Source organism: Ornithorhynchus anatinus, chromosome X5, assembly GCF_004115215.2.
Source record: "Ornithorhynchus anatinus isolate Pmale09 chromosome X5, mOrnAna1.pri.v4, whole genome shotgun sequence".
In the NCBI taxonomy this organism is placed as follows: Eukaryota; Metazoa; Chordata; class Mammalia; order Monotremata; family Ornithorhynchidae; genus Ornithorhynchus; species Ornithorhynchus anatinus.
Window position 1 is genome coordinate 37779952 of NC_041753.1, and position 22814 is coordinate 37802765.

Here is a 22814-nt window from a genome sequence, read left to right on the forward strand (position 1 = left end):
AGGTCCTAGTTCTTTTTTCTTTTCGGAGTAACACACTTGCCAGTCACCCATTCAAACTGTATGAAGGAATAGTTTGGAGAAAGAGCATCTGATGTGTATAAAATAGAGGGTATTTCTAAGAAATGAGTTTCCAGAATGAAATATTAAATGAAACACCTAAGTGTTGTATTACATGGCTTTAGGTATATAATTATTATAAATTATTGCTCATACAATACCATGGCATCACCATACTAAATCAAAGTACTCTAGTTATCAAAATATATTACAATACAAATTTTAAAGCCAAAGTAGCAATGTAGCCAATATGTTTATTACTCTTCAGAGCAGTTATGAAGCCATATTTCCAAACTCAAATTAATGCATATAATGACATATATTGGCAAATATTTAGGAGGGCAATTATAATCTATTGCCCTCCTCACTAAAGAAAAGCAATTGTTTATACTGTTACAGTTTAAGCCAAATGTTTACATAGCAGCATTTTCATTTAATAATACTATTTAAGACTGCATTGATTATATATTTTAAAATCAAGACTTTTTCTCATCTTGAGAATGAAAAGATTAATTCATAACTATAGGCACTTTTCTGAAACCAAGGAATGTCTATTCCTCAGCAAACAGCTAGGTGGAATTTGATTTAAGAAAATAGAAATGGTCCTGGGAGGCTTACCTGCTGTACCCTTTTTAAAAGTTCCAACCTTGTTGTATAGGATACGAAGTTGTTTGCCACTGGGTGAAATCAAAACAGAGTAGTTGATCATGATAATTCCAGCGTGTCATGGACAGCAGTATCTCTCATAGCACCATACTCAAACTGCTTGAAATGAACCTGCAACAAACAAGATATTCTTTCATTTTAATTGAAAAATAGTCAACCATGTCCTAGGGCATTTCAACTTAATCAATAAGTGCATCATAAAGGACTGGGTAGGAGGCTATAAATGTCTCTCAAGGTGCTGATTAACATCAAGGCTGGAAGACTAAAGTTTATGCTCCTCAGAAGGTGTTTTTGCTGAGTGCATGCTGCACCTCCTTGAAGTTTATTGATCTATTTATAATCGTCAGGATTCATAGAATGAATCATATTATAAACACCCACAGATGCTACAAGCCCATCTTAGTTGTGCTTTTGTATTTAAAGGTTTATTGCATATTCTGGGATACTTTTATGACCAAAGGAACAAAATTGTGCTAAGGTCAAAAGCAGGCAGAAAGAAGGGGGCTTCTATTAATGTGTTACCTCATTTTCACCAGAGGGAACATTTTAGTCTGCAACATTTTAGTCCTTCCACTGATTATTTAGCTGGCTTCCTGCTTTTGATATACTTGAAAAATCTTTTGTTACCAAGTTTGGCATCTTTTACAAGGTGCACTTCAAATCCCTTTTTGGTCACCTGATTTTCTGTTGGCACCTAACCTGTTACTCTTTGTAGACTTTCCAGTTCCTCTCTCTTGAGCTTTCCAATTTTGAAATGTTTTTTTCCCCTGATAATGACCTACTTAACTCTCCTAGTTAGCCACGCAGGTTTTCTGTTTGGCAAAACTGTTTTGTTTTGTGCTGTGGCATACATTTTATCTAGGCCTATAAGATGCTGTTTTTAATGATGTCCAGAATGGTAGTAAGTCCTTATTTTTCTAGGTACTTCTGCCACTTTCTTCCTAAAGTTGATAGTTTTGGTGATTTTTTGGTACGAGGCAGGGCTACCCTGCATTAGTTATCAAATATACTTCCGTCACTGGTCTAATAGAAAGTGTATGGTTTTGAGACAGGGGCCATGGGGTTCTAGTCAGCTTCATCAGCTGTTAAATAGGGATAACAATACCTCCCCCTCCCTACCTCAGAGGAATTTTGTGAGGATAAAATGAGATAATTGATGTGACAGCACTCTGCAAAAATAAAGGCATTATACAGAAAAAGATATTGTTTGAAACAAGGCATTAGTATTCACAGTTAAATCTATTACATTATATTTCCTTGCTGTTGCCAGAAAAGTCATTTATCCTAGCTAATCTGTGAGGGTAACTGAAATCTTTCATTAATAATAATAATAATAATGATGATGGTATTTGTAAAGCACTTACTATGTGCCAAGCATTGTTCTAAGCACTGGAGTAGATACAAGGTTCTCAGGTTGTCCCACGTGGGGCTTACAGTCCTAATCCCCATTTTACAGATGAGGTAGCTGAGGCACAGAGAAGTTAAGTGACTTGCCCAAAGTCACACAGTTGACAAGTGGTGGAGGCAGGATTAGAACCCACGACCTCTGACTCCCAAGCCCATGCTCTTTCCACTAAGCCATGCTGCATAATTACTACCTTTACTGGGTTTACAGCTTTCCCACTTTCACATGATATTTCTTGTTCATTTTCCTAATCCCAGACAGGTGATTTGTTTACCATTACTACTTTAAAATTTTTGGTGATATTTGGTAATTATATCCCCCTATGTGCTGGGTTGTTTTTTTTTTTTTTACATCATTCCTGTTATTGTAGCTCCTCACATATAGTGTTACAACCAAATCCTTACCTCTTCGCCTATCCCAGTCTTTCCTATAGATGGCTTAATAGGATACAGTTTGATTTGTTCCACTGATGTAAGACGTTGAACCAGAACAATAACATGCCATCTTCATGCCAAGTTACGGTGCATCTGATTCTTGATAAACTGCTTCAGTTGCACATTTCACCCAGGTTTTACTGGACATCTGCAAGTGGAGGGCTGTTTATGCTTTTCTGTGTATGACTCTGCTTCTAAAGAGCCTAGTGGTGTTCCTTATGGCTAGTATTCACAAACTATGCACTCTTCGCTTTCTATGCATTCTTAGAATGAAGGCATGGAATAGTTCTCCTCATAGCTCTCTGGCTGCTCATTCTTAGTCTCTTTTGGGGGGCTCCTTCTCTGCTTCCCACCTCTCAACTATGGGAGTCCCTCAAGGCTCAATTCTGGGTTTCCTTCTATTCTCCAGATACACCCACTCCCTTAGAAAACTTATTTGCTCTCACGGCTTCAACTACCCTCTCTATGAGAATGATTCTGGATGATTGCAGATGATTAAGACTGTGACCCCCTTTAAGACTGTGAGCCCAATGTGGAACAGGGACTATGTCCAACCTGATTACTTTGTATCTACCCCAGCACTTAGAACAGTGCACATAGTAAGCATTTAACAAATAACACAATTATTATTCCCAAATCTCCATCTCCAGCTTTGATCTCTCTCCTTCTCTGCAGTCTCATATTTCCTCATGTCTTCAGGACATCTTGGATGTTCCGTTGACACCTCAAATTTAACATGTCCCAAACTGAACTCCTCATACTTCCACACAAACCCTACCCCTTCCCTAACTTTCCCATCACCACCATCCACCCTGTCTCACAAACCTGTAACCTTGGCATTTTCCTCCACTCATCTGCCTCATTCAACTCATATATTCAATCTGTCACCAAATCCTATGTCAGTTCAACCTTCATGAATCGCTATAATCTGCCTTTTCCCCTCCATCCAAACTGCTAGCATGTTAATCCAAGCACTTACCCTACCACATCTTGATTATTGCATTGGGTCACCTTGCTGACCTCCCTGCCTCCTCTCTCTCCCTACTTCAGTCCATACTTCACTCTGCCGCCCAGATAATTTCTCTACAAAAACAATGAGTCCAACTTTCCCCACACCTCAAGAACCTCCACTAATTGCCCAAGACATCAGCAACAAATAGAAACCCCTTACCATTGCCTTTATTAAAGCACTCAATCAGTTCTCTCCTCTACCTTACCTCAATGATGTCCTATTACAGCACAGCCCTCACACTTCACTCCTCTACCACCAGCTTGCTCACTGTGCCCTGATCTCATCTATCTCACTGCTGACCCCTTTCCTATGACCTACCTCACGAGAAACTCTGGAGCACATTACGGAAAATGGGCATGCCGGACATTGATTTTTTTGAAATGCGGTGTTGGAGAAGGCTTTTGAGAATACCATGAACTGCTCAAAAAACGAACAAATGGATTTTGGAGCTAATTTGCTCCAAAAGTGGTCCTTGGAAGGCTAAAGGACTTGACTTAGATTAACATATTTTGGACACATAATCAGGAGGACTAATTGTTTGGAGAAGACACTAATGCTAGGAAAAGTCCATGGAAAACGTGGAAGGGGCAGACCAGCAACTAGATGGATAGAGACCATAACAATGACAGTGGAAGAACAATTAGAAAGGTTGTGGATTATGGCAGAGGACAGGACGCTATGGAGAAAGTATATCCATGGAGTCGCTATGAATCAGAAATGACCCGGCAGCACTTAATAATAATATGAGCTAAAGGCTTGAGAAAAACAGAAAGAATCATATAAGGCTGACAAGAGAGTAGGTCCTTGACCCAATAGCATAGTACATTTCCCTAAAATCAAAAGAACATGATATAGAGTGGAAGAATCAAAAAAGGTCATAAAACATGAAGGTTTCTGGGTATGTTTTGTGTAGAGACATATGGAGACTTTCTGGACAGAAGTAATATGTAGAGTTAAGTTATAGAAATGCAGTGCTATCTTTTATGGCCAAGGCCTCTTTAAAGGAATTAACAGTTTTTAACAATTATCAATAAATCATGTATAATAGCTATCAAAAATACTGAGCCAAATGGCACCCACAACCTCAATTTAGGTTAAAAGATAATTACCTCATGCATCTTGTATCAAACTGTGCCTGAAATGATTCTTTTGTATGTGTCCCAGTGCCTTAGTACAGTGCTTCTGCATATAATTAGTACTTCAAAATATTTATTATTATCATTCTGATCACCTAAGCGTCTCCTAGGATATCTGAATAGGACCACTGCTGGCCTATCTTTGGGATAATTTTCCAGCATATATAGGTATAAAATGATCTTCTAGGAGGAAAAAGTGATCTTTTTCATTTGGATAGACTAGAGTGGTGAGACCTGGCCAATCTTCTAGTGTGTTCCTATTGTGGTAAGATTTGATTTATGGAATTAGCATGCTAAATCATTTTAAGTTGTTGATAACATCTGTGATATTTTAGCTTAGGGATTTGTGTGATATTTATTTTCTTCTGTGGGTTAGAATTAGTCATATTTATATACTTCTTTCTGCCACTGTAACATCTGTGAATATTTTATTCATTATTTTATAGTATTATTGCCTATGTATCTTTTAGTTATGAAATATTACATAAATAGTGATTAGCATTAGTATCAATCAATATTTATTGATCACTTACTGTATTCAGAGCACTCTACTAAGTGGTTTGGAGATTATAGTACAACAGAGTTGGTATTTGTGATCCCTGCCCACAAGGAATTTATAGTCTACAGAGTACCTTACAGTCCACAGAGTAGCTTACAGGCTTCAGTTAACTACTGTAGTAATAATGTTGGTATTTGTTAAGCGCTTACTATGTGCCGAGCACTGTTCTAAGCGCTGGGGTAGACACAGGGGAATCAGGTTGTTCCACGTGGGGCTCACAGTCTTAATCCCCATTTTACAGATGAGGGAACTGAGGCACAGAGAAGTTAAGTGACTTGCCCACAGTCACACAGCCGACAAGTGGCAGAGCTGGGATTCAAACTCATGAGCCCTGATTCCAAAGCCCGTGCTCTTTCCACTGAGCCACGCGAGTAGTTACATAATAGCAGTTACACAATAGTAACAGTTACACTGGCTTCTGAATTTCTGGGATATATTACCACCACATATGACAATGTGAGCAACATGCCCCACATATCAAAAATACGAAGCAATTCACCAGTGTATACTTACACATTCACATTCCCACACATACAAGGTTACAAAAGAACTAGAGGAGATGTTTCCTGCCTATAAGGACATATATTCTAAAGGGTGAAATTTAATATCATTACAAGTTAAAGAAAGCCTCTGGACATATGCCTAGGCAATTTTACAACTGTATGGAAATATCTACAAAAGTCCTAGGTTTCTATGGAAGTGAGAAATGAAGAGTTTCTGGAATGCTTGCAACTGATGATTCTTGAGTACAGGTGCAAAAACTGATTTTAACAAGGTACAGAATGATGTATCTTCATGTACTTGTGATTAGAGCCCCTATCATTCCCCACAGAAAATGTATGTGGAGTCCTTATTAGAGTATATTGGCTAGGCATCCTGCAGTGACATTTCTGCAAGCAAGGCAAGATGGCAGTAGGAAATGCTGTAGTCCACATACATGGGATGTTAATGTTAAATAATGGCTCAGCAAAGTAATCAATCAACCCATAGTATGTATTGAGCACCTTTGTCCAGAGCAGTGAACAAAGAACTTGGTAATGAACTGCTATGCTAGTGTTTATAATGATAATCATGAAGATTGAGGAAATAAAGAGAGCTGAAATCAGCACCTGTAGTTTATATCAAGTCACATTTTTAGCACCCCAAGTCATATGAACTACCAGCCATTTCTAGTACTTAGGTACTTATTTGTATCCATCTTGCACTTATGTTTATTCAATATGTTTATTCAAGCTAACCTACTCACTGTGCCTCATCTTGTCCCTCTCACTGTAGACTTCTTGCTCATGTCCTCCTTATTGCCTGAAGCTCCTTTTCCTTCATATTTAACAGACCATAGCTCTCCCCATTTTCAAAGTCATTTGGAAATCATATCTCCTCCTGGAGATTAATTTCTAGTCTCCCCATCTTCTTTCCCTGAATTCCTATATCACTACTTTCACACCACCTGAGCACTATATCTTATATACTCTATTATTTTCTCCTAATTGTAATTTACTTTAGTGTCTGCCTCTCTGGTTGGAGCACAAACTCCCTGTGGGGAGGGAATATATCACTTCTTTGTTTTATACTTCCCAACCACTTAGTTCATCGTACTTAATAAGTGTTCAATAACTGCTGTTACTTCTATTAGGACAATATATTGAGTCACCAAATGGTGTACAATCAGGACTGCATAGTCGATCCAGACCTATTCAGTTTATATTATGCAACCAGGCTGGATGATGCAAGATAGGAACTGGAAGCTAAAGTTAATTAACCAATCAATTGATTTGTATTCACTGAGTACCTACTTGCATTATCATCATCATTATATATTTGTTCAATCAGTTAAGCACTTATTCTGTACCTAGCACTGTAATAAGCATGGGGGAAGATACAACATAATCAGGTCACACCCAGTCCTTGTCCCACATGCAGTTCACAGTCTAAGGAGGGAGAACAGGTTATTTAATCTCCATTTTACAGATGGAGAAAATGAGGCACAGAGAAGTTAAATGACTTGTCCAAGTTCACAAAGGAGACAGGATTAAGTACTCTAACTCCTAGGCCTGTCCTCTTTCCACTAGGCCATGCAGCACTGATGAGAGTACACAAGAAACAAGAGACATGGTCTCCATCCTCAGGGAATTTACACACTAACTGGGAAGACAGGCTGACACAAATTATTTACAAATTGTGAGAGCAGGAGGGAGAATAAGGATACACTGTTAGTAGCATTAGTTTTAAAAGATGAAATAGATAAATAAATGTCAACAACTAAGAAGCACATATAGGTTAGGAGAGGCATGGCTTAGTGGATAGAGCATGGGGCTGGTAGTCATATGGACCTAGGTTCTAATCCTGGCTCTGCCACCTGTCCGCTCTGTGACCTTGGGCAAGTCACTTAACTTCTCTGTGCCTCAGTTATCTCAGCGGTAACTTGGAGATTAAGACTGTGAACCCCATGTGGGATAGGGACTGTGTCCAACCCTATTTGTTTGTATCCACCCCATGCGTAGAACAGTTTCCGGCACATAGTAAGCTCTTAACAAATGCCGCAATTATTTTATTATTGTATTGTTATTTTATTAACATACATAATAAATAGCACTAATCAATGTATAGGTCTACATATAGCTGTTGATAATTTGTGTAAACATAACGCTAGGGGACCTTTATCCTTTGTCCTGGAAATACTAAACATGATCAAGGCTGAATGGGGATATTTTAAAATACTGTCTTTTGCCAAAGTCATGGAACTTCCGGCATCTTGGCAGCAGACACTAAGTAGAGAACAGCAAATTGCAATTCCATAATTCCTTTCACCCAGTTCCTTTGCAAGGACTGAATATTATATGGATAGGTAACATAGTTCACGTGATTTAGCTTAAATGAATGTTTTGATTGGTTGCTGTGCAACTTGTGTGGCCTGCAAATCATCTCTTAAATCCCATTTAGACAAATGTCTGAATTAGAACAGATCAAAGGATACAATTATTGTCTGATGAGATTTTACCCATTTATGGGTCCAAAGTAGAGCCCACAAAGCATTAAGAAATGTTCTATTTATTCCTGAAAGTTATGTTTTAGAAAACCCAAAATGCACTTCTGCATAGTAATTGTATCATGTACAGGGAACCAGATGTTTCTGAGTAAATTATATCTGGTGCTCTAGTTAATATCACAGAAATTCTCTATTAGCATTTTATTTATTTAGCCTAAGAGAGTTAATAGAATGAAAAAGTGGAAGAGATCAGCTCCAAACCTATTAAAAAATGACAAATGTCTAACAGATTTTTAATTTGTTTTTAGACTATAGTGATAGTTGTGATTTTAAGTGACTTCTTTTTATATTTATCCTATAGAGAGTAAAGCTTTTCCTTGTTGAGCATGATTTTGAGTATCCACTCAATATTCTGTATAAGATTTTGACTATCAATCAATGGTATTTATGGAGCACTTCATGTGAGACAGTACAGTACAACAGAGTTGTTAGACATGTTCCTTGCCCACAACAAGCCTAACAGTCTAGTTGGGGAGACAGACTTCAATATAAATAGATTACTGATATATGTGATGTGGAGCTGAGATTGAGGTGATGATGCAGAAGGGAGACGGAGTGTGGGAAAACAGGGTTTAAATTGAGGAATGCCTCTTGGAAAATAAGTGACCTTAATAAGGATTTGAAGGTGGGAGAATGTGGTCTGGTGTATATAAAGGGGGAGAGAGTTCCAGATCAAATGGAGGATGTGGGAAAGGGATTCATGGTGAGACAGATGAGACTGAGGCACTAGAAAATTAAAGGGTTTGGGCTGGGCAGTTTTCTCTTTTATTCTTGCTATGATTTTGCAACTATAACTGATACCAAATAATTAGCTTAGAAAGCTTTAATAATTAAACACAAATTCTTACCCATCTTCTCAACATACCAAAAGATAAGCAATCTTCTAAAAGCTGTAAAAGTCAACAGGGGTTAAGAGTGGTATGTTACCTTGGTTCTTCATGTTTTCATGCTCTGTGCTGACAAAGATAAATGTTTTTACGAGCATATCTCAAACTCCTCTGCTAGAATGCAAACTTCCTGAGGGCAAGGTCATGTCTAACTCACTCCTGTACTCTCCCAAGTGCTTAGTACAGTGCCCTGCACAGAGTAAGCACTCAATAAATACTTTTGACTACTTGGTTTTCAAAGATCCTTTTAATGTTTCCACAACATGTACGTTCCAACAACCTTATCCTTTTTTAATACACTTTTACCATATAGTCCAAGTCCTACACCCAAGTCATGGCATTTAATCTAATGAATAAGCTACTAAAATTCCTAGCTCTAAAAAAATAGAACAAAGGCTACAGAAAATGGAACATGGCACCAAAAGAAATAATGGAATTATTGTTCTCATAAACAACTTCAATATTTTGAAACTGGATTTTGACCTTGGCTTCCCTCATATGCACTATTATTACCTTCCAGTGTTTTTGTTTCCTGCAATAAAAAGACTTAGAAAGGGCCAGAATGTTCAGAATTGCATCACATATTTCAGCTTGCTGCCTGAGACAACCATTGCCTCAACCCCAAAAAAGCCATCAGTTAACCTACCACGTCTCAAAATCCAAGTTTTTGTGCTTCAAAAATCATCAGCCTTTTTCTTTCCATATGAGATAAAGAAAAACTGCATTTGATGTCAACAGCAATTATTTGCTTCCATCCCCTTTTCAGATTTCCAGGAAGCATAGGGCACAACTTTTCACATACACTTGGAAAGGGTTGACATGTTCTATTTAGCAGATGCCAGGGTTCAATATCCAACATGGTATATAGTCAGAATCAAATCTAGTGGTTTTCAAAAAACTTGATTTTAAAGGGAAATGTCTGGACCAGTTTTCCTAAAAGAGCAAGCAACCTCATAGCAAAAGAAGTCTCCTATTCTCAATTTGACTAGCTTAATTTTTGAAAGCAGCCAATTACATATTCCTCTTGATTTCTTCCTTTCCCCTGAAACATATGGCTACTTCCAGAGGACTGTAATGACAGTTCTTGATGAAGCCTGTGATTGGATCCAAATTTGAATGGTATAAAGATAAGCTCCAATTCTAGCCTGTAAATTCCTTGTGGTCAGAGATCATGTCTACCTAATTCTATTATATTGTATACTCCCAACTGTTTAGTACAATGGTCTCCACACAGTAAGCACTCAATAAATACCATTGATTGACTGATGTTTTACTGATTTTCATTTTCCATGCTTTACTATTTTATTACTGGACATTGAAAACCTTAATCAATCAAAAGTCTTAAGTCAATAAGCAGCCAAGATCATTATTTGCTCAGATGCTGAAGAGGATGCAGTACTCTGTGTTAACTCTGGGTGTCTGAGAGGTCCTATGTAGGAGCACATAGTTTACCAAATGAGGAGAGGAACTGGAAAAGGTATCCCTAAAAATTGTCTGCCTCATTGAAACCCTACTAAGTTCACCAGAGGACTGCGATTGGTGAGCCTAATGTAGGAATGCAAAAAAGTGAAAATAGAAGCTTACCAAACACCAAGGAAATAAGAATTGGATCATGGAACATAAAGACGCTCTGTGAAGACTCAAACCATTACCAGAAAACAATTCAAGTGTAAGCACTGCTGACTGTGGGAAAACTTAATCAAAAGTACTATTTGAAGAGGCAACCTTGGCCAATGGTCACTCAGCTACTGAAGGAGTCTGCAGTACCATTCAGTAACTCCCTGGCTGAACATAGGCCTGTTTAGCCATGCACTGCTCACCTAAAATTGTCTGCTTCAGCCAGATTCACTAGAGCACCATGACCTGTTATCCTTCCCCTGAAGTTGCTAAAACAACAAGAGCTCCATCAAAGACAAATTAAGATAGGAAAACTGCACTAATTGAACTTGATCTACCCAGAGATGGAGTGAATATCACAGCACTTGAGTGAAATGATTAATTGATGAAGATTAGAACAGATAACCCAAGCAAGTGCTAGACACTTCTCTTTCTGAAGAGGGTTCCCCAACTTGGATCGAAGGCTCTTATGTGTAATCTTTGCAATTAGTCAGTAATTTCTTTCAAACTTTTCTAATCTTCCTAAAAGCATTAATGGGAACCTATTGACCTATGTATCCCTCTTAGGATTGCACCTGGAGAGTTTCCAGTACTCTATCAGTCTCAGCTATGGGAGGGAGAGTCAAGCAGAGACAAACCCATTCCATTCTTAGCTTGGGCAGTGGCTAGCAAGTGGAAGGCAATCTGCTACAAATCAAAACTTACCTGTGCTGGGCAGCAGCAGCATGGGAGAGAGTCAAGGGTGGAGACTCAGGTTTACTACATGGAAGAAGGCAATGGGAAACCACTTCTATATTTTTACCAAGAAAACTCTATGGATATATTACCAGAAAGACTGCAAATGGAGAGTGGGGTGTTCTGGGAGAGATGTATCCATGGAGTCGCTATGGGTCAGAGACAAGACTATGACCTATGTATACCTATAAAACAGAAAGCCTATGCCACGATCATCAGTGCTTTTTCCCCTCCCATGACTGAAAGCAATGAGAAAGACAGATATATTCTATAGGGATCTGGACACACTCATGAAATAAATTCTGAAACATCAAATAAAATCAATGGGGAACATGGGATTTGTAAACAGTAATGGCCTACTGTTATTCAGTGAATGTTCCAAATAGCTTACAATTAACAGCAATGTTATGTTTAGCAAAAACAAAAACAAAACATCAGTTTGCATCTAAGTAAGCTCCTCCACTAGACTGCAAACTCCTTGAGGGCAGGGATTGTGTCTACTTAATAATACTAATAGTAATATCTATGGTATTTATTAAGCTCTTACTATGTGCCAGGCACTGTTCTAAGCGCTGGGGTAGACCAAGGTAATCAGGTTGTCCCATGGGGGGCTCATAGTTTTAATCCCACTGTACAGATGAGGTAACTGAGGAACAGAGAAGTTAAGCAGCTTGCCCAAGCTCACACAGCAGAAAGGTGGCAAAGCCGGGATTACAACTCATATCCTCTGACTCCCAAGCCCGTGCTCTTTCCACTAAGCCATGCTGCTTCCCCAGTACTTATTCTACTGTACTCTCCCCATGTACAGGGCTCTGATCATGGCTTGATGATACATTTCAAACATTAACTAATGGTTAAGCCAAAGTATCACAAAGTATCACAAACAGTATCACAAATTAGTGTTCAATGTCAAATGCTTGGAAAATATAGGAACACTAGAGGAAGTGGGTGACTATACCCAAATGGCTTTGTTAAAAGAGGAATCCCAATATGATACTACCAATGTGACTAAAGGGCAGCTATCTCTCAGGAATATTCCCTACCATGCAACCTTTAAAATTGTGAATTTCAAGGCTATCACCATTATTACAGTCTCAACGAATAAAGAGGAGAAAACCAGCCATGGACATTATTGTGGAATCTCATTGTTCTCCATCGCTTACAAGATTCAATCCAGATTTTTCTTGTACTAGCTAGTGAAGAATAATGTTAACAATGAACTCCTGGAATGACAATGAAGCCTTAGACTACAATGCGGGCATGGCATGCATGATCTGTACCCCTATATGGTGTTCATAGACCTTACCAAAGCATTTGACATCATCAGACATGGAGAAGCAGCATGGCTCAGTGGAAAGAGCCAGGGCTTGGGAGTCAGAGGTCATGGGTTCGAATCCCAGCTCTGCCACTTGTCAGCTGTGTGACTGTGGGCAAGTCACTTAACTTCTCTGTGCCTCAGTTACCTCATCTGTAAAATGGGAATTATCTGTGAGCCTCACGTGGGACAACCTGATTACCCTGTATCTACCCCAGCGCTTAGAACAGTGCTCTGCACAGAGTAAGCGCTTAACAAATACCAACATTGTTATTATTATTATCAAACAGCCTGGGCTCTGACAACAACGAAGGCGTTTGGTTTTCCTATGTTTAGGGAAGTTATGTGTTAGTGGAAAGAGCAGGGAACTGAGAGTCAATTCTAATCCTAATACTGCCACTTGCCTGTTGTATGACCTTGGACAAATGGCTTAATTTCTCTTTGCCTCAGTTTCCTCAACTGTGAAATAAGGGTTAAATACCGGTTTCCCCCCCGTTCAGATTGTAAAACAGGGAACTTGTCTCACCTGATTATCTTGCTGTGAGGGGCTGATTAGGGTAAGATCTGATTATCTTACTCTAGTGTTTGTCACATAGTAAGTGGTTAACAAATACCAGAATTATCCTAATAATTAATACTATTATCAATATTAATAATAATACTTCAAGAAGATGATCTGTGCAGCAGCATATAGCATAGGCCTGATGGGGAGAGAGGTTGAAGTCAGGGACAACAATGATGAAAATGATAAAGTAGTATGATCATTGTATGATTAAAATCTTAGATTAGGATGGTAGCTATTTGGGAGGAGAAGAAAGTGAAAATCCAGGAAATGTTGTGAAAAACAACCGGCAGTACTTAGCATTTGAATGAATGTGGATAGCTTATCACCACCGGTAGTATCATCATCAAATACATTATGTATATTTGCAGAATATTTCAGATAACAGCAACTTTGGAGTATAAATAACTTCTGCCAGTAGTAATGAAGCTTGGAAAGACAAAATAAGTGCTAAAACAATAGGAAAAGGATTAAAAGGGCTTGGGGATGGGGAAAGCGGGATGGAAGGAAGTGGTAAATTGACTGAAGTATAAAACTGGAAATTTTCAAATGAAAAAAGGGCAATTTTGAATTTGATTTTGAAATGAAAGTTATGGAGGTATAGTGGCCAAAAGGTAGAATTAGCATAAGTACAATGCTGATTTGGATAATAGTATCTTCTTAGTAATGGACTTCTTGAGAATTGCAAGCATTATTTTCAGAATCATTCTCAGTAGGGGCTTCATGATACAGAGAAAACTGCATAACCTCTTTCACAAAGATGAATACAAGTAACATAATTCTGCAAAACTTTAATAGTTTTGTTAGCATGTAAAAATGTCAAATGTATTCAATGTGTGTTACTGTAGCTGCTATTTTCAAATGGAATAATTGCATACATAGAATCATCCTATACATGATTTCACAATGGTGTGAAATTCACTTCTGCTGTTACAGAATACGAGGGCTATGTGCGGTGTTAAAAAAAAAACAAAAAGAGAAAATCTGCCCTTCATTGTAGGTGTGTGTCTATGTATGTCTGTTTAAAAATTCGAAGTAGCTATTTTTCACATGGGACACCTTAGAAAAATCCTAAAATACAAAATAATCAATTGGGTTATTAAAAAAAGGAATAAACTGCTTCAACGTTTCAACCAAAAAAAAATAGCATAATGCTAGCCAACTAAAAATGACTACAGAGAAAATCACCAGGCTTGTTTCATGACTGATGAAGAAAAGATTTTGAATGGAAATTTAATCACTGATTTCCTATCACAAAGCCAGTTGCATAGTGAGACCAAATAATTGCAAGCAAAAGGATTTATATCCTTAGCTAATATGTAATTATATCTGGTAAAATACTACCAAAATAGGAAATCGAAACCTCATTGATGCCATGCAGTTCACAAAAACAATAGGAGTTATTTTCAAGAAGAGAAATTCAATACTTATATTTACTCATGCACATTAGTAGGTCCAATATAGGAAAGATCTAAAAAGGGTCAGAGAGAAAGAGAGGTTTATAGGGGCTTTTTTTCTAATTAGGCAAACAGCAAATGAGAACAATTGAGATTATGTGTTTCTGGGCAAAAACACCTTTCTACAAGTTTCCAAATAGGTTCAATTTCTTAATTTTTTATCATACAGCTACATCAGGAAAAGGAAATGGTCTTAAAATATAAGAGGAAGGAGAAAGGTCGACTAAAAAGATAAACTTCTCCACAGTGGAAATTATTAAATGAAGCTGTTAGCAAGGGAGGTTGCATAATTTCCTCAAAAACTATTAGACTGGACATCCACCTGTCTAGAATAGTTCAGGTCCTTCAAGTACATATCGATCAATCAGTGGTATTTATTAAGCACAGATTGTTCAGAGCACTGTACTAAGTGCTTGGGAGAGTAAAACAGAATTAGCCAACACACTCCCTGTCCATAAAGAGCTGATAGTCTATGACAAGATTAGAAGAAAATATAAATTGCTCAAAACCAGCATCAATGATTTTTAAGCAACACATTTTTGTTTAGTCAGACCAGAGAGATTTGCAGTTGCCTGAATGAAAATTGGAATAATTGTAAGAAATTATATTTTTTAAAAAGTATGGCCATCTTAAGTCTGCTTTTAAACCAAACTCAATGTACCACATCCTTTGAGTACTGATTTGGAACAGGCAAGTGAGAAGAGAAGAGGACCCAGGATGCAAATCAGATGCATTTGATCTCTTATATCCGCCCCATTGGCTCTGCATAGTGGTCGAATTAATAAAAACCTAACTAATGACCATAAGAAACCTTCTTTCTTTCAAGGGACAGGACTTAATTCCTCTGTTATTAGGAGACCCTCTTTGGTCCTCAGACCTCCAGTAACCTGGGGCCTTCAAACTTGGCTGTAGCTTAATTCTCTCCTGGCGACTGAGCTCTATGAGTAGGGGTGGATTTATTCTAGCATATTTTCCAGTAATAACACCTACAAATACTTCAATTATAATAATGTTGGTCAATTATCTGATTAAAGGCCAAAACCCCTTTTCACCCAAAATATCGAAATCACTAAGGCTTAAGTGGATTGTGGGCCAGAATTAACAGAATGCATTGCCACTGTTGAAGTCTGCAGCATTTAGGCACATCGATGTGTCTGTAACAAAGTCTTTATTTGAATGCTTCAGGATTACTTAGCCATTTTTTTTCTTCCACTGTCAATCTGCTTATACCTAATTAGTTCATGGCTACTCAAACAAATCCTTCCATGCCCACTTCCCCTAGAACATGGAGGTTTTGGTTCTGCAAAACTCCACATTAAGCATAGCTCCCCCTTCAAATCTGACAGAGCACTACTCTCCCCATCTTCAAAGCCCTATTAAAACCACATTTCCTCCAGGAAGACTTCCCTAACTAATCCTTCATAACCCCACCCTATTTTTCCTCCTTACTGCTTGACTTGACACTTGAGTCTATACCTCTAAGCACTTAGTTACTCACCGTACCCTACAGCACTTATGTGCATTTCTTTGTACTCAGTTATTTATCCTATATATATATATGATTTATTTTCATGTCTGCCTCCCCCATCTGATTGTAGGCTCTTTGAGGGTAGGTATCATGTCTAGTACTTTACTGTACTCTCCCAAGAGCTTAGTACAGTGTTATGCATGGAACAAGTGTTCCTCCAATAGATTGTAAGCTCCATGTCAGCAGGGATCATGTTTATAAATCAATTCTTTTTGTATTGTACTCTCCCAGGCACTTAGTAAAGTCTAAGCAGCATGGCCTAGTGGATAGAGGACGGATCTGGGAGCTAGAGGACCTGGGTTATAATCACAGCTTTACTATGCACCTGCTGTGTAACCTTAGGCAAGTCACTTCACTTTTCTGTGCCTCAGTTCCCTCATCAATAAAATAGGGATTGAGTACCTTTTCTCCCTCCTACTTAGACTGTGATCCCCATGTGGGACCTGATTATCTTATATCTATCCCAGCACTTGGTACAGTGTTTAGCATATACTAAGTGCTTAGCAAATACAATAATTCAGTCATATTTATTGAGTGCTTACTGTATGCGAAGCACTCTAAGTGCTTGGGAGAGTACAGTATAACAATAAACAATGAGTTTATTATTCTGCACAGGGTAAGCACCCAATAAATATGATTTACTGATTGATCGACAACTCATGCTGTGGTAATCCCAGTAGTATGTGCCATAGTAAACAACTATGCACTGACTGTTAGGCAGATTTTTGAGTTTCAAAAATGTCATATATTTCAATTGGAATTATGTAGTGTAAATTCCAGTGGATAAAAATTGATGTAAATTAAGTTTCAATATTCCCAGAACCATAACGTTTCATGGTTCTTTTATTTAGGCAGCTGAATACTATAGAAGCCTCAAACTTGGTTTCCCTAGGGGGTCATTATCTTTACTGATAATACCTCCATAAATGTGTAAAAGTTAATGAAATGGAATCATTTGCATGCATAGCAACAGCCGCTAAATGTACAGTAGGTATTTCCTTTAGAAGGATACCTCCCCACTACTGTAAGTAATCCTTTTACCTGTTTCATACCAACAGGATAATCTATGCAGTACAACCCTAACCACGAATTTGGGCAGAAGTTAGAGTCTCTCTTTGAGGTATGGATATCAAAAGGTGAAATCAGATGGCATTTTTATTGGCCACTCTTTCATACTTTGCACGCTGCAGTGATCAATGTCAAAAGGTTGTCAGAAAGTAGTAGACAATCTCAGTAGCAGTGAAATAAATAGGCTATTTGAAATTCCAAATTTGAAACCCAGACTTTGATTCCACCAGTTTCACAGTCTTTTTAGGGTACAGGAAGCTAATTCATTCATTCAGTCATTATTTATTTAGTGCTTACTGTGTGCAAAGCCACAATATTAATCATCATCACAATGGTACCAACAAAAATCCAAGCTACTCCCACACTTGAAAATGTCTTCAAATATTCAGACAAGCATTCACTGTTTTAAAGGAACTCCATTCCCTTTCAAGTATTAACATAAGTAAAATACTTTCAATGCTAAACCCTGCTTGAAAATAATTCAAACTCAAAGCAAACTCCTTTACCAATAGTTCTTTTTACCACACTCAGTAATATTTTCTCCTTTGTTCCTTTCTTGTTCAAGTTGTTCCTAGCCTTAGTTTATTAATGCAGAAAGCCCAATATTCATGGAGTGCTCAAAACTAGCTCAAAATATTATACACATTTTTATAGTGTCATCTTATTGCCTGATTGACAGCATAAATAATTGAATGGAAGTTATCTAGCAGCTGTCAGTCTGTGGCAGTCGATGACTTGACAGAGCAATTAATCACAGAGTTTAGAAAGAACAGTATTTTGGAAATAGTCACTATCATTTCCTGCATACCCATCCATTCATGACATGTACGTCCACTTTAAGAAATATTTGCTTTGATTAGAGGCTTAATAAACAGAAACCTTCAAATAAAACATGTCAGGTTTCTGCATGGCGTACTGAGAAAATACACAACTAGGGTCTTCTTTAACAATACACTTCAACACTATAAAAACCAAAAGGCATGAGATATGAAGCAGCATGGGCTAGTGAAAAGATCCCAGGCCTGAGAGTCAGAGGATGTTGGGTTCTAATCCTGGTTTTGCCAATTGTTTGCTGTGTGACTTTGGGGAAATCACTTAACTTCTCTGGGCCTCAGTGTCCTCATCTGTAAAATGGGGATTAAATCCTCCTCCCTCCAATTTAGACTGTGAGCTCCAGGTGGGACAAGTATTGTGTTTGAGCTGATAAACCTATATCTACTCCAGTACTTAAAATAGTGCTAGACACATAGTAAATGGTGCTTAACAAATACCATTTTTTTAAAAAAAGAAGATGTGTGAGGGTATCTCCTAGAGTAGGTGAGTATGCTGTCTCAAAAGGCTACCAATCAATCGGTCAATCATATTTTTGGCGCACTTACTGTATTCAGAGCACTATAGAGAAGCAGCGTTGCCTAGTGGAAAGAGCACGGGCCTGGGAGTCAGAAGGTTATGGGTTCTAATCCTAGCTTAATAATAATAATAATGTTGGTATTTGTTAAGCGCTTACTATGTGCAGAGCACTGTTCTAAGCACTGGGGTAGACACAGGGTCATCAGGTTGTCCCACATGGGGCTCACAGTCTTAATCCCCATTTTACAGATGAGGTAACTGAGGCACAGAGAAGTGAAGTGACTTGCCCACAATCACACAGCTGACAAGTGGCAGAGCTGGGATTCGAACTCATGACCTCTGACTCCAAAGCCCGGGCTTTTTCCACTGAACCACGGTCTGCTGTGTGACCTTGAGTAGGTCACTTCACTTCTCTGTGCCTCAGTTACCTCATCTGTAAAATGGGAATTGAGACTGTAAGCCCCACTGTGTCCAGCTCAATTTGCTTTAATCCACCCCAGGGCTTAGTACAGTGCCTAGCACATAGCAAGCTCTTAAAAATGCCACCATATTATTTCTAAGTCCTTGGGAGAATAAAATAGATGTGTTCCCTATGCACAAGTCAACTTACAAGATCCAGAAATTATCATGAAAGAAAACCAAACCTAGGAGAAGGAGAAGAGAAACCTGTCATTTTATAAAACTGCAAATGAAGCAACAAAACTGATTACAATATGAGAACAGTGAAAGTAGAGATAAACAGAGCAAACAAAAGGCCTGCTTGAAAGGGAATCTAGCACATTGGAAACCGCTCAAGAACTAAATTTCAAAGTAAATTAACTGTAAGAGAACAATATGCATAGAATTGGACTGAACACAATAATCAAATCCAGTTCATAGCCATTATCTGCATTAAAAACTAAGTGGCAAATAAGCATCTTCACAGACATCAGAATAGGAAGGGGAGAGTGGACAATCAGAAACCTAATTTTTGGTATGATGATGTGTGATAAAATTAACATTATGAATAGATTTATCTCTACCATGTAAAAATGACACGAATTGCTGAGAAGGAAGTCACTTGTTATCCATTCAGCTAGGAAAATGCATAATACTAAATTTATAATCAATCCATTGTCCTTTGTTCCTTATCTCTCATTTATATGGCAAGAGATCAGACTGTGAAATAACAGGGTATCTCACTGCCCTCCCTTTGTGGCAAGATCCTAGCTAGAGTCCTTCTGGACAGGCCACTGAAGAATACCATTACTCATGCTCTCAGTGAATCACAATGAGACTTCAAATCAAAGTCCAAGAAAGTGAACATAATGTTTGCTCATAAAAGATAAAGGAAAAGTGCCATGAACAGGTCTAAGACCTCTAGGCTGTATTTGTAAACCATACAACGTAACAATACATGCCTGAGTGTGTGTCTTTTGCCAAGTGGGTAACAGCAGCACAGAGAAGTAGTGTGGCTTAGTGTATAGACCTGAGAGTATGAGTATGAGTAGAGTATGACCTGAGAGTCAGAAGGACTTGGGTTATAATCCCGCTCTATTTATAAGCTGTGTGACCTTGGGCAGATCACTTCTCTGTGACTCATTTACCTTATCTGTAAAATGGGGATTAAGACTGTGATACCCATGTGGGAAAGGGATTATGTCCAGCTTGATTGTCATAGCTAACCCAGTACAGTAAGTACAGTGCCTGGCACATAGTAAGCACTTAACGAATAGCATTATATATACTATTATATATATATATATATACCATAAAAAGAGGGTATAGGGTTGAGACAGATTTAAAGTATTTTGTCTTAGACTTGTTCCCATCACCACCTGCCACTATGTGGCAGGCCCTGTTAACCCTTTGCAATCTGTTCTGGGATTTCATGTTTAAGGAGACAACCAGGGATCTGGAAGGTGGGGGCAGGATAGACTTCTGAGTCACCGCCAGTAGTAATGGTATTTATTAAGCACTTATTGAGTGCAAAACACTGCACTAAGCACTGGGAAAGAATACACGGGGGGAATACATAGTCCCTGGTCCTCGGGGGGTTCACAACTTAAAAATGTGAGGGGGAGAAGACTGGCAACAGATACATGAGGAGAGATAATAAAAATAATAATAATCATGATATTAATTAAGCACTTACTATGTGCCATGCACTCCTCTAAGCGGTGGGGTAGATACAAAGTTATCAGGTTGTTCCACGTGGGGCTCACAGTGTTAATCCCCATTTTACAGATGAGGTAACTGAGGCCCAGAGAAGTGAAGTGACTTGCCCAAGGTCACACAGCAGACAAGTGGCAGAGCTGGGATTAGAACCCATGTCCTCTGACTCCCAAGCCTGTGCTCTTTCCACTAAGCCACGCTGCTTCTCTATCAACAAGACTGTAAGACAACATGAAGACATAGACATATACATAATTTAGAAGCAAAGGGATGTAGATACTGAGGCTAAAGGAGCAGAAAACTCTTCCAGCTCCGCAGGTTAAGAGCATCATCCAGAGTCTCTAGGACATTTATAGAGGAACTGTCACATACCGATGGCTACTCTTGAGGAACATAATGATAATGTTGGTATTTGTTAAGCGCTTACTATGTGCCAAGCACTGTTCTAAGCGCTGGGGTAGACACAAGGGAATCAGGTTGTCCCACGTGGGGCTCACAGTCTTAATCCCCATTTTACAGATGAGGCAACTGAGGCACCGAGAAGTTAAGTGACTTGCCCACAGTCACACAGCTGGCAAGCGGCAGAGCTGGGATTTGAACCCATGACCTCTGACTCCAAAGCCCGTGCTCTTTCCACTGAGCCACGCTGCTTCTCTATCAACAAGACTGTAAGACAACATGAAGACATAGACATATACATAATTTAGAAGCAAAGGGATGTAGATACTGAGGCTAAAGGAGCAGAAAACTCTTCCAGCTCCGCAGGTTAAGAGCATCATCCAGAGTCTCTAGGACATTTATAGAGGAACTGTCACATACCGATGGCTACTCTTGAGGAACATAATGATAATGTTGGTATTTGTTAAGCGCTTACTATGTGCCAAGCACTGTTCTAAGCGCTGGGGTAGACACAAGGGAATCAGGTTGTCCCACGTGGGGCTCACAGTCTTAATCCCCATTTTACAGATGAGGCAACTGAGGCACCGAGAAGTTAAGTGACTTGCCCACAGTCACACAGCTGGCAAGCGGCAGAGCTGGGATTTGAACCCATGACCTCTGACTCCAAAGCCCGTGCTCTTTCCACTGAGCCACGCTGCTTCTCTATCAACAAGACTGTAAGACAACATGAAGACATAGACATATACATAATTTAGAAGCAAAGGGATGTAGATACTGAGGCTAAAGGAGCAGAAAACTCTTCCAGCTCCGCAGGTTAAGAGCATCATCCAGAGTCTCCAGGACATTTATACAGGAACTGTCACATACTGATGGCTACTCTTGAGGAACATCACAAGAATGTGCCCAGATGATGTAAGAACATAAGAAATACCATTGCTGTTTAAAGTCAATGGTCCATCTATCCCAGTAATTTGTCTCCAAGAGTGGAAACAAGATGGTTTATTTAATGGTATCTAATGGTATTTATTAAATGCTTACAATGTGCCAGGCAGGCACTGTACTAAGCACTGGGGTAGATACAAGCTAATCAGATTGGACAAAGTCCATATCCCACATGGAGTTTACAGTCTTAATCCTCATTTTACAGATGAGGTAACTGAGGACCAGAGAATTGAAGTGACTTGCCCAAAGTTCCATAGCAGACAAGTGGCAGAAGCAGGATTAGAAACCAGGTTACTGATAGCTGTTCTTCTAGGCATGTCAGTCAGTCAATCAATGGAATTTATTGAGATCTTCCTGTGTACGGAGCACTGTAATGAGTGCTTGGGAGAGTACATATACAATAGGCAAGTGCTTGGTCCACTAGGCCATACTGGTTAATTGAATAAGCATGATGAAGACTGAGGTCAAAGTATCAACCAGCAACA

General features: G+C 38.8%; 1 protein-coding gene and 1 non-coding gene across 3 annotated transcripts in view; one reads left to right on the forward strand and one right to left on the reverse strand.

The window, feature by feature from the left end:
• Positions 1–22814, reverse strand: part of LINGO2 (leucine rich repeat and Ig domain containing 2) — a 900663-nt gene that overhangs the window by 287416 nt on the left and 590433 nt on the right. For both annotated transcript variants that reach the window (XM_039910913.1, XM_039910914.1), the window contains one exon: positions 676–834. The gene's annotated coding sequence lies outside the window, so the exon portion shown is untranslated. The remainder of the gene's footprint in view (positions 1–675; positions 835–22814) is intronic.
• On the forward strand, positions 11377–11514 carry LOC114808274. The gene has a single exon (XR_003756121.1). It is a non-coding gene; the product is annotated as a small nucleolar RNA SNORA7 (small nucleolar RNA).